General features: G+C 33.2%; 1 protein-coding gene across 3 annotated transcripts in view; it reads right to left on the minus strand.

The window, feature by feature from the left end:
* The window catches only part of MICAL-like (protein), a 254,246-nt gene that overhangs the window by 182,102 nt on the left and 58,390 nt on the right, over positions 1 to 13,754 (minus strand). The gene's annotated exons all lie outside the window — the stretch shown is intronic.

Genomic DNA, 13,754 nt, shown 5'->3' on the forward strand with positions numbered 1-13,754 from the left:
CATTTCTTTCGACCAATCCACACGAGCCATTTTTTGGGCGATTGACTAATTGCGTGTTGTCCAACGCGATCCAACTAATGCCTAAAGGCCGGTACTATGTTCATTGTTGCGAACAAATTTTATAGAAACCATTATTTCGCACATAGAAAGCGTTGTATATTTAGGTAACAGGGAGCGCTATTTAACAGGAAGCGATATTTTCGGAACAAAAATATAGTCCGTGTTGGCGTTATAAACCCACACAAATAGTTTTAATAAATAAATTATTTCTTAATTCACATTGCAAATGGCGCCATGTTATAAACATCAGTTTTTCAACACGATAAAAAAAAAAAAAAAAAACAAAGTACCACAAATGGAAAAATTTCGCTAGTTTTTCGCATTTTGTGGTTTTGTATGGAGTTTCAACGTGAAAACCGAACAGAGTACCGGCCTTAAGGTTGTTTCAATCCCAAGACGATCTTGCAATATCAGTTGGCGAACAGTTTCAATGGTTTCCGGAATAATAACAAGGTCGTCCAACCTTCACCAAATTCGTCTTAGAGTGAACTACGACCTCGGTTGAATTCATCATACCATCGATAAACACTGATCCTTGTCGGAGCTTAATCGCCAAAAATTTTAATTAAGTTCATCGATGCACGATTATTGAGTTCATCCACGTCGAAAAGTGTAAAAAATAATCGCACGATTTAATTCCTTTTTTTGCGAGTTGCTGTAAACAACACAAATATCGTCTCAAAAATGTCAAGCTTTACAATATATGTAGCTGTCAGTTGGCAGATTTGCAAAACTAGAGTTGTGCAATCCCGTAATATTAGGTGGAACCTTCGTATTGAAAAATGAAATTTAATCCAAAAGCCATTGAAGTTCCAAAAAATTAGAGTTGAAAGGAGCCAAGGAATTGCTTCGCTTGCACGAAAGTGGCCAATTACCGAATTCGGTTTTATCTTATGCGATAGTCCTCCGAATTGAGCAATTTGTGAACAAATAAAATAATCGAGGTCAGCTGATAATTTACACCATCGATTGACCACCAAAATTCCAACGTCATCGATGGTAATAGTGTGGGCAGCCCGCGCATATTCGACCGTGGAGCCAAAAAAAAAATGCGAAATATTATCGGGAAAATGTTATAAAGACAGTACACACAGAGAAGCAATATGATCACCTCAAACCTGTTTCAAGACTCACGCGTGAGTCACGAAAATTTTCGTGAGTCACGACAATTTCGTGTCACGTGCACACCTCTAGTTTCAAGAGCAAAATGCTATTTTTGTATGGTGACCATGTAACATGTTTGTCACTAAAATGTTATTTTCTCGTCAAATATAACCTGCTTGCCGAAATCAGATACATGATTTCCGAAAACCATGCTACATGGTCACCACCCAAAAATAACATTTTGCTCTTAAAACATGTTTGAGGTGATCATATTCCTTCTCTGGCCATCAATTTTTTTGGATCGCAGTCTCATTTTCGAAGAGTAAGGTTGGCACTAAAAAAGACCAAAGTGTTGATTATCTCAAGACAGGGGCCAATTTCGTGCAGCTTGTAATGATGAGATTGGCCTTTGAATTCGTGTCAGAGGTAGCCAATTTAAAAAAAAATTGAAAAAGTTATTCTAAAATTGAATGTTATTTCTGTCATTTTTTGCTTTTGAACAATAGAATTAAAAAATGAATTAAAATTAAATTCAAAACTTTTTTCCAAAAAAAATTTATACAATTTGTACCATCCTGTTAATTCTTATTAATCCTTAGTGTTTAAAAGAATTTAAAACAAAAAAAAAAAATGGTTAAAATTATTCCTTAAAAATATAAAAAGGGGATTTATAAACAATTGAATTAATTTCCGGAATATATAAACTAAAGACCATCTTTGAGAGTATTTTTAAAGTTGTGCCTTTACAAAAAATTCCAAATATTTTTGCTGGGTTAGCTGGAGAATATGGTAAGATTTCAAACATTTTATATCTTCTTAAGTGCTTTAACGTAATGTTTGGTACACATGTCATCCACAATCTTGCATTTATAGTAGAATAGTTGAATAATTTAGTGAAACATTGTTGCATGTGCCATTATAATTAAATTAAGTTTTAAATTCAATTCAGCTGCTCCTACAAATTCTCTCATTTCTTTGTTAATGTAGGCCAATACTGAGTTTAAATTTGTGAAAAAAACAACAACAAAAAATTAATAAATAAATCACAACATTTCTCTAGCCTGTATATTTTCCCCAAAGGCCAATAGATGTGACTAACTAACTCCAAGTGAATGAAATTCAATAACAATCATTAAAAAGTCATTTGGCCCCCTATGAATGGGTGTGTAAGTTTTTTCCTGCTGAATGTGAACTGCGTTAGATTTTTTCACTTTGCTAGACTTTTCAACCTGTTTCCTTAACGTCATAGTAAAAGTCAATGTTGCGTATAGTTCAAGTCTTAGTTGCAACATTGTTGCCTAAAGTAAAAGGAATTCCTATTATGATGCACTGAAGATTGATTGATGACTTCTTTGAACTGATATATGCCATCACCTAATGAGATTCAGACAACAACTACATACACAAAAAAATGACAGAATTATGCGGCATCGAGCTGGGGGATATTAATACAAAATTTCTTTTTCTCTTGCTTAAATCTACAGGTGTGGTAAAATTCACCTTTATTGAGATTTTTCGATTAGACGCAAAAAAAGATCTATTCTTCTTATTGAATGTGTTAGATCATTATCGTTATATTGGTTGATCCCGAGTTCAATTTTAAATTGAAGCTCATTTTTTTGCCCGAAGCTATTCTTTAATTTAAGTGAAAGTTGAAAAGAACGAATAACGTTTCGTAATTAGAAATCGTTAACAGTTTTCATTTGCAGCATTGTCTTCTTTTTATGAATTTGAACTTTCAATTTCTGTTAGATGATTGTAATTAACTTCTATGGAGAAGATGTGGTTATGCCGTAGAGCGTAGATCAGTATTTCAGGTTATTGCTTGTGTGAATACATCAAAATATAGATGATAGAAATATTAATGATATACCAAATTAATCGGCGTCACTGGATTGGTGTCAGTTCTGTTATCCGTCTTTAGGGGTTGTTTTTATACCCTCCACCATAGGATGGGGGTATATTAACTTTGTCATTCCGTTTGTAACACATCGAAATATTGCTCTAAGACCCCATAAAGTTATATATTCTGGGTCGTGGTGAAATTCTGAGTCGATCTGAGCATGTCCGTCCGTCCGTCTGTTGAAATCACGCTAACTTCCGAACGAAACAAGCCATCGACTTGAAACTTGGCACAAGTAGTTGTTATTGATGTAGGTCGGATGGTATTGCAAATGGGCCATATCGGTCCACTTTTACGTATATCCCCCATATAAACGGACCCCTAAATTTGGCTGGCCGATGCTCTAAGAGAAGCAAATTTCATCCGATCCAATTGAAATTTGGTACATGGTGTTAGTATATGGTCTCTAACAACCATGCAAAAATTGGTCCATATCGGTCCACTTTTACGTATAGCCCCCATATAAAGGGACCCCCAAATTTGGCTTGCGATCGCTCTAAGAGAAGCAAATTTCATCCGATCCGGCTGAAATTTGGTACATGGTGTTAGTATATGGCCTCTAACAACCATGCAAACATTGGTCCACATCGGTTCATAATTATATATAGCCCCCATATAAACCCTTCCCCCGATTTGACTTGCGGAGCCTCTAAGAGAAGCAAATTTCATCCGATCCGGCTGAAATTTGGTACATGGTATTGGTATATGTTCTCTAATGACCATGCGTAAATTGGTCCATATCGGTCCATAATTATATACAGCCCCAATATAAACCGATCCCCCGATTTGGCTTGCGGAGCCTCTAAGAAACGAAAATTTCATCCGATCCGGCTGAAATTTGGTACATGGTATTGGTATATATTTTCAAATGACCATGCACAAATTGGTCCATATCGGTCCATAATTATATATAGCCCCCATATAAACCGATCCCACGATTTGGCTTGCGGAGTCTCTAAGAAACCAACATTTCATCCGATCCGGCTGAAATTTGGTACATGGTGTTGGTATATGTTCTCTAATGACCATGCAAAAATTGGTCCATATCGGTCCATGATTATATATAGCCCCCATATAAATCTATTCCCAGATTTGTCCTCCGGAGCCTCTTGGAGGAGCAAAATTCATCCGATCCGGTTGAAATTTGGAACATGGTGTTAGAATGTGGTCTCTAACAAACACGCAAGAATTGGTCCATATCGGTCCATAATTATATATAGCCCCATATAAACCGTTCCCCAGGTTTGATCTCCAGAGCCTCTTGGAGGAGCAAAATTCATCCGATCCGGTTGAAATTTGCAACGCTAATATCCATGCCAAAATTTGTCCATATCGGTCTATAGTTATATATAGCCGATCCCCAATCACACAAGAATTGGTCCATATCGGTTCATATTCATGGTTGCCACTCGAGCCAAAAATAATCTACCAAGATTTTATTTTTATGGAAAACATTGTCAAAATGTTATTTCTATAGAAAATGTTGTCAAAATTTTATTTCTATAGAAAATGTTGTCAAAATTTTATTTCTATAGAAAAAACTTGGCACAAGTAGTTGTTATCGATGTAGGTCGGATGGTATTGCAAATGGGCCATATCGGTCCACTTTTACGTATAGCCCCCATATAAAGGGACCCTCAGATTTGGCTTGTGGAGCCTCTAACAGAAGCATATTTCATCCGATCCGGCTGAAATTTGGTACATGGTGTTGGTATATGGTCTCTAACAACCATGCAAAAATTGGTCCACATCGGTCCATAATTATATATAGCCCTCATATAAACCGATCCCCCGATTTGGCTTGCGGAGTCTCTAAGAAACGAACATTTCATCCGATCCGGCTGAAATTTGGTACATGGTGTTGGTATATGTATGGTATATGTCCATATCGGTCTATAGTTATATATAGCCGATCCCCAATCACACAAAAATTGGTCCATATCGGTTCATATTCATGGTTGCCACTCGAGCCAAAAATAATGTACCAAAATTTTATTTTTATGGAAAACATTGTCAAAATGTTATTTCTATAGAAAATTTTGTCAAAATTTTATTTCTATAGAAAATGTTGTCAAAATTTTATTTCTATAGAAAATTTTGTCAAAATTTTATTTCTATAGAAAATTTTTTCCAAATTTTACTTCTATAGAAAATGTTGTCAAAATTTTATTTCTATAGAAACTTTAAACTTCATTATATACGTATTTAATCGGCCTTTTTTAGTTTAATATATACTACGAATGGACTACCTTGTAATTTAGAAGACGGTGTTAGGAAGTTTTAAGATACCTTGCCATCGGCAAGTGTTACCGCAACCCAAGTAATTCGATTTTGGATGACAGTCTTCAGTAGAAGTTTCTACGCAATCCATGGTGGAGGGTACATAAGCTTCGGCCTGGCCGAAGTTACGGCCGTATATACTTGTTTTTTATCTAAAGTTTTTATATAAAATGTAGTTTTAAAAATTGTTTCTTGAAATCAAAAATGTATTTTTTGTTTATGGGAAATACTTCAGAGACATACAAATTTAACGGAAAGAAGCACATTTCAAAAATTCTTATACTAAATTTAAAGAAAACAATTAATAAGATTACGAACATTATTTTAATAAAAATTTCTTTTTTTTAAAGAAATTTACCCTTAATATTGAGGAAATTACTAAAATTGAGATATGCATAATGTTTCATATAAGGACAATATTTTTTTCAATCTTGGTTCTATATATTGGACCACATTTTTCGTGTTCATATTTAATAAACTCAGAGTGAAAATCAATATGAAATTTACTGACAAACTTAACGGAACACTGTTAAGAAAAATTTCCCTTTTTGGGAGCTTTGATGCATGCAATAAGCGTTACAATCTATTTCTATTTTTTAATTCGCGTTAAAATCCCATTATGAAATGTCTCATCAAATTCAAAGCTGCAATTTAACACTTTTCAGCTTTGCTAGCCTATTGAGCTTGCTTCTTTCACCTTTCTACATTTGGGAGGCTTTAATTGTACGTACCTCTGACTGCGTGCGTCTATGTGACCTGTAAAAACGGATTGCAAATTTTTCATTATCATCGTTTATTTTTAAACATTTGATTGTGTCGTCGGCGAATGGCTCTCCTGCTTTTTTGTATGGAGGTTATTAAAAACTGATTGTCACAAGTGAAAGCGTACGTAATCAGTCTTCTATGTTTGATGTTGTTGGCTTGAATCTGTATTTTTTTTTTTGTTTGTGGCCTAAAACGCTTAACAATAGAGCGCGAAAAAAATGCTATGGAGGCGATTATGATGCCAACTGGCAAAAACCAACTGTAGTAGTAGTAGGTTGTAGTGTGTCAGGCCATCTGGCTTATTGAAGTTTATTGCTAACAATGTTTTTAAATATGATGTGACAGTCTGTCAACATTTATTGTTATGATTTGCTTTGTATTTTTTGCTTTTTTTATTATTGTTAATGCTTTTATTATTTGTTTATCTCCCCTGCCCCCTTTACTTTTCTTTACATCATATAACTCATAATTTGTAAACTCTTTGTTCAAATGTGCCATATTAAGTTTGTTGCATATTGCGAACTTCAACGTTGATGTATGATGACGTTAAGGTTAATTATAGTCTTTAGATTTGCAACAATTGTTTAGAAATTAAAGGTTGATTTTATGTACATCACATGTCAGTCTGTCTATTTGTTACTCTTTGTTTACCATATGCTTATGAGTCTGTGTGTGGAGACAGACAATATGAAATTGAAATATGTCATTTGGATGGTGAAGTGATGCCAATGTCTTTAAAATTCATTTATGCATGGAAGTAGAAAAATGTAATGATGACATTGTAACATCTGCACAAAATATAACTATTAATATAATAAACTAAAGTATTAAAATATAAAATATATATTGAAATTACACTTTCAGTAGGGATCTGTATTCAATCCAAATCACAATAAGTATAAACGGCCGAAAATTCGTCCAGGCCGAATCTTATGTACCCTCCACCATAGATTGCGTAGAAACTTCTACGAAAGACTGTTATACACAATCGAATTACTTGTTATACAGAATCTAAATTGTGAGTTAGTCCACACGTTGTATATATTAGACAAAAAGGTATGTAAGTCTACAAATAATTACGAATCGATATGGACTTTTGCACGGTACGTAGGGAGCCAGAATTGAAATATGGGGGTCGCTTATATGGGGGCTATATACAATTATTAACTTGATATGGACCAATTTTTGTGTGATTGGGGACGATTTATCTGAGGGCTATATATAACTATAAACCGATATGGACTTAGTTAGACATGGTTGTTAACGGCCATATACTAGCACAATGTAGCAAATTTCAAATGACTCGGAGGAAATTTACTCCTCCAAGAGGCTCAAAAAAAATGGACTGATATGGACCACTTTTGGCATGGTTGTTAAATAGCATATACTACCACCACGTACCAAATTTCAATCAGATCGGATGAATTTTGCTTCTCCACAAGGCACCGGAGGTCAAATCTGGGGATCGGTTTATATGGGGGCTATATATAATTATGGACTGATATGAACCAATTCATGCATGGTTGTTGGATACCATATACTAACATTACGTACCAAATTTCAACCGAATCCGATAAATTTTACTCTTCCAAGGGGCTCCGGAGGTCAAATCTGGGGATCGGTTTATATGGGGGCTATACATAATAATGGACCGATTTCGACCAATTTTTGCATGGGTGTTTGAGGCCATATATTAACACCACGTACCAAATATCAACTGAATCAGATGAATTTTGGTCTTCCAAGAGGCTCCGGAGGTCAAATCTGGCGATCGGTTTATATAGAGCTATATATAATTATGCACCGATGTGCACCAATTTTTGCGTGGTCATTAGAGACCATAGACCAACACAATGTACCAAATTTCAGCCGGATCGGATGAAATTTGCTTCTCTTAGAGGCTCCGCAAGCCAAATTTGGGGATCGGTTTATATGGGGGCTATATATAATTATGGACCGATGTGGACCAATTTTTGCGTGGTTGTTAGGGACAATATACCAACACCATGTACCAAATTTCAGCCGGATCGGATGAAATTTGCTTCTCTTAGAGGGTCTGCAAGCCAAATTTGGGGGTCCGTTTATATGGGGGCTATACGTAAAAGTGGACCGATATGGCCCATTTGCAATACCATCCGACCTACATCAATAACAACTACTTGTGCCAAATTTTAAGTCGATAGCTTGTTTCGTTCGGAAGTTAGCGTGATTCAACAGACGGACGGACATGCTCAGATCGACTCAGAATTTCATCACGACCCAGAATATATATACTTTATGGGGTCTTAGAGCAATATTTCGATGTGTTACAAACGGAATGACAAAGTTAATATACCCCCCATCCTATGGTGGAGGGTATAAAAAAAAAACATTTTTAATTTTTCGTGGAAAAAAAATCATGTACATGATATTAAAGATTAATCAATCTAAATTTAATGATGCGCAATTTGCACAATATTAAGGGGAAATTTCTTTAAAATAATGAATTTTTAATTAAAAGAAATTTTATAATTTTTTTTTTAAATATTAAAATTTGTGTCCTAAATTGTGGAAATGTGCGTTCTTCCGCTAAAGTCGTATCTTTGAATAAGGCACATCGTCTTTGAACTAAGGCACATTTTCTTTAAAGTAAAGAAAAACATTTTTGTATTATTTCATTGACTATGTTAGTATTTCACCTCTACCCTTTATATTGAATTCTAAAGATGATCTTTATAAGCAGTCAACTACAATTCAAAATTTCACCTACTGCTGTTTATTTACAAGTGATCACTAATCTTTTACTTGAACGATATATTTGTATTATATCTATGATTTGAAATAACGGAAATGCCTTAAGTTCCCACCAAATTAAAGTAGTCATTGGAAAATTTCAAACCTTCAAATGCCCATATGAATGGATGAAGTGCGGGAAGATGAACACATGTGATTTTATTATGACTGACAATAAAATCACATGTGTTCATCTTCCCGCACTTCATCCATTCATATGGGCATACACAATTAATTGATACGTAACACCGGAATTTGATTAACATAAATTAATAAGGAATAATTTGTGCCAAATATTGGCAAAATAGAGAAATACAAACAAAACAAACGTGTAAACTAAACTAATGGACAAAATCAAAAATAGAAAAATTTAATTAACGAACTGCCGGTATTGGGAAATACCTTACAAAACCCCTAAATGCTAAACAGCTGCCATAATCACAGTATGGGTGAGAGGTTAAAAGAAGAAATACGAGATTACAAAGATAGGTTTGCATTATATTATCTAATATTTGGAAAAGACTTCAACTTAAAACCGCTATATGTATTTTACATATAAATGACTATATTCTAATTAACAAACGGGAATTTTATGGAGCCAAATTAAATAATAATTTGCAGAAATATGAAGTCTTTCAATACAAAATAGTTAAAAATTTGCATTAGTTTTTTCTTTCTCGTGAGGTCACTTGTTTTTGAGTGTAGGACTGGTCTAACAAACCAGGGACAAGTCTTGTAACGGTCTTGGGGATGATCCATTTCCTGTAGGGTAGGTATAAACTAGACCCATTTGGCGAAACTCGAATAGAATCCATATCACTTGGTATGTAAGTCTCTATATGAGGCATTAGAGGTGGTCATTCCCAGCAAACAAAATTGACACTTTCTGACATTTTTTCTTTTGCGATGATATATATATATATAAATACATACATTTAAGTATCACTCAATCTGGACAGAATTTGATAGACTTCTACAAAATCTATAGACTCAAAATTTAAGTCGGCTAATGCACTAGGGTGGAACACAATGTTAGTAAAAAAATATGGGAAACATTTAAATCTGAAGCAATTTTAAGGAAACTTCGAAAAAGTTTATTTATGATTTATCGCTCGATATATAAGTATTAGAAGTTTAGGAAAATTAGAGTCATTTTTACAACTTTTCGACAAAGCAGTGGCGATTTTACAAGGAAAATGTTGATATTTTGACCATTTTTGTCGAAATCAGAAAAACATATATATGGGAGCTATATCTAAATCTGAACCGATTTCAACCAAATTTGGCACGCATAGCAACAATGCTAATTCTACTCCCTGTGCAAAATTTCAACTAAATCGGAGTTAAAAATTGGCCTCTGTGGTCATATGAGTGTAAATCGGGCGAAAGCTATATATGGGAGCTATATCTAAATCTGAACCGATTTCAACCAAATTTGGCACGCATAGCAACAATGCTAAATCTACTCCCTGTGCAAAATTTCAACTAAATCGGAGTTAAAAATTGGCCTCTGTGGTCATATGAGTGTAAATCGGGCGTAAGCTATATATGGGAGATATATCTAAATCTGAACCGATTTCAACCAAATTTGGCACGCCTAGCTACAATGCTAATTCTACTCCCTGTGAAAAATTTCAACTAAATCGGAGCAAAAAATTGGCCTCTGTGGTCATATGAGTGTAAATCGGCCGAAAGCTATATATGGGAGCTATATCTAAATCTGAACCGATTTCAACAAATTAGGCACGCATAGCTTCAATGCAAAATTTCAACCAAATTGGGGTAAAACTCTGGCTTCTAGGACCGTATTAGTCCATATCGGGCGAAAGATATATATGGGAGCTATATCTAAATCTGAACCGATTTCAATAAAATTTGGCACACTTGACTATAGTACTAATTGTTATTCTTGTGCAAAATTTTAAGCAAATTAGGGTAAAACTCTGGCTTCTGGGGCCATATAAGTCCATATCGGGCGAAATATATATATGGGAGCTATATCTAAATCTGAACCGATTTCTTCCAAAATCAATTTGGATCTATTCTGAGCCAAAACACATACTTGTGCCAAATTTGAAGTCGATTGGACTAAAACTGCGACCTAGACTTTGATTACAAAAATGTGTTCACGGACAGACGGACATGGCTATATCGACTCAGGCAGGGCTGCCAATAAAATTTCAAGAAAAATCGTCACTTTTTTCCGAAAAAATCGTCATAATCGTCACTTCCATTTTAAAAATCGTCAAAAAATCTGCAGTGTAAATAATATTCAATCTAAACAATTTTTTTGGTTAAAAACAAAAGTATTTATTTCATATAAAGAACAGAAAATTAATATATCCCACTATGCATTTCAACAACAACAATGAATTCGTCTTTGTATAAAAATAACTTAAAAAATGTATGCAATGCTATGCAATTAAAAAATAATATAAAAATAATTTTTTTTTTAATATATAGTTACAAATTCAGTAAGATTTTTATTAAAAAATTTTCCACAATTTGAACATAAATCTCCAATTAAGAGGTACAATATTCTATTGAAATAAAATTTTAACAAAATCTTCTAAAGAAATAAAATTTTGACGAAATAGAAATAAAATTTTGCAAGAATTTACTATAGACAAAAAATTGCCAAAAATGTTCTATAGAAATAAATTTTTCAAGAACGTCCTATAAAAATATGCAAAAATTCTTTACAGATATAAGTACTCAGAAATTTTTCTATAGAAATAACATTTTTGACAAAAATTTCTATATAAATATAATTTTGACGACATTTTCTATAGAAATAAAATTTTGACAAAATTTTCTATAGAACTAAAATTTTGACAAAATTTTATATAAAAATAAAACTTGACAAAATTTTCTATAGAAATAAAATTTTGACAAAATTATCTATAGAAATATAATTTTGACAATATTTTCTATAAAACCAAAATTTTGACAAAATTTTATATAGAAATAAAATTTTGACGAACTTTTCTATAGAAATTAAATTTTGGCTACTTTTTCTGTAGAAATAAAATTTGGACAACGTTTTCTGTAAAAAATAATATTTTCTATCAATTCAATATAAAACATTTCTTTCGAATAAAACAATTTTTTACCACAAAAATTTGATCAACAACTTAATTTTTTTTTTATTTGGTAGATTTTTTGTAAAAATTTCTTCAAATTTTGGTGGAGTATTTTTGGCACGAGTGGCAACCGTGATACTAATACTGTAGGTGTAAAATGAGGTATAGCTCCAACATGTATGAAATTTCTAGCAAAAAATCGCAATTTCTCTATCTGGCAACTGTCAAATGTATTCTTTCTTTTGTTGGCTCTGAGCGTGTAAACGAACAGCTTCTAGTCAAAATGTTTGAACGCAGCTAATATCGTCATTTTTGGGGCAAAAATCGGAAAATCGGCATTGGCTATTTTTTGAGTAAAAAATCGTCAAAATGCCGATAAATCGGCAAAATTGGCAGCCCTGGACTCAGGAGCCCACCCTGAGCATTTTTGCCAAAGACACCATGTGTCTATCTCGTCTCCTTCTGGGTGTTGCACTAACTTATAATACCCTGTTCCACAGTGTGGAGCAGGATATAAAAAAAGAATATAAAGTCACTACAACAGTTAAAACATGAAAATAAAATCAAGAATACCACCCCAGCGGGGATTGGAACCTCTATAGAACCAAACGGCTTTTTCACATCCATGAAAAAGCCAAATATATATGCCTAACGGCCATTTTCATGTAGCTCCGTTAGGCTTTAACTCCGAGTTAACAGAAAGTAAATTGCAAATATTTCTGTAGTTAAGTTGCTAACTGCTATATGGTATATATGGGCAAGATGACAGCTATGTCCATAATATGGATTAAAAGTTCGTTGGTTAACGGGGCACTAACGAAGCTTCATGAAAAAGGGGGTTAAATAAAATAAATAGAATAAATAAAATTTATTTAAAAAAAAATTCTATAGAAATACAATTTTCAGAAAATTTTCTTTAGAAATAACATCTTGAGAACATTTTCTATAAAAATAAAATGTTGCGAAATTTTTCTATAGAAATAAAATTTTGAGAAACTTTTCTATAGAAATAAAATCTTGAGAACATTTTCTATAGTAATAAAATTTTGTGAAAATTTGTTTTAGAAATAAAAATTTATAAAATAAGAATTTTTTGCTTTGGTAGTTTTTTGGTAAAATTTTCTCCAAATTTTGGTAGATAATTTTTGACTCAAGTGGCAACCGTGATTGTAAGACAGGGGGACAAATTACTTTTTTGGAAGCTATTGTTTCCAGTTTATATCGCTATATTCCACTTACGAGGTTATTAAGAAATATACTCTCTAAAATGTAAAGTAAATAAAAATGCGTAGGCTTTAATTTCCACAATAAACAGGAAATGTCATCAAACGAGCTAACGAGCAACTTCAGTCGTGACACAATGTCACATCTTTTCATAAAGTAGAAAATTATCATCTTAAGAAATATGAAATGTCTGAAGAGGTGTGTTAGTCTTTGTCCCAATGATAAATTTGGTGAAATGTAATAAATGACGTTTAAATCAAAGTGTTAGAGACGCTAATATGACGAACACAAATTATGAGAAGATTTAGGGGCTATTAACACCACAACACGCGGCATAAAGATTGTGGCGATAGTATGAAGCACTCCCATGATGACGAGCGTCAAAAAATGAAAATGACATTTAATTTGTATACCCTTCTAAAAGAGAAGTGGGTATACGTACTTCATCATTCGGTATGCAAGTATAATGTCGACTTCTATAGAAGATTTATCAGAATTGTATTTCTATAGAAAATTTTGTCAAAATTTTATTTTTATAAAAAATTTTGTACACATTTTATTTC

Source organism: Haematobia irritans, chromosome 3, assembly GCF_050003625.1.
Source record: "Haematobia irritans isolate KBUSLIRL chromosome 3, ASM5000362v1, whole genome shotgun sequence".
NCBI classification, from domain to species: Eukaryota; Metazoa; Arthropoda; class Insecta; order Diptera; family Muscidae; genus Haematobia; species Haematobia irritans.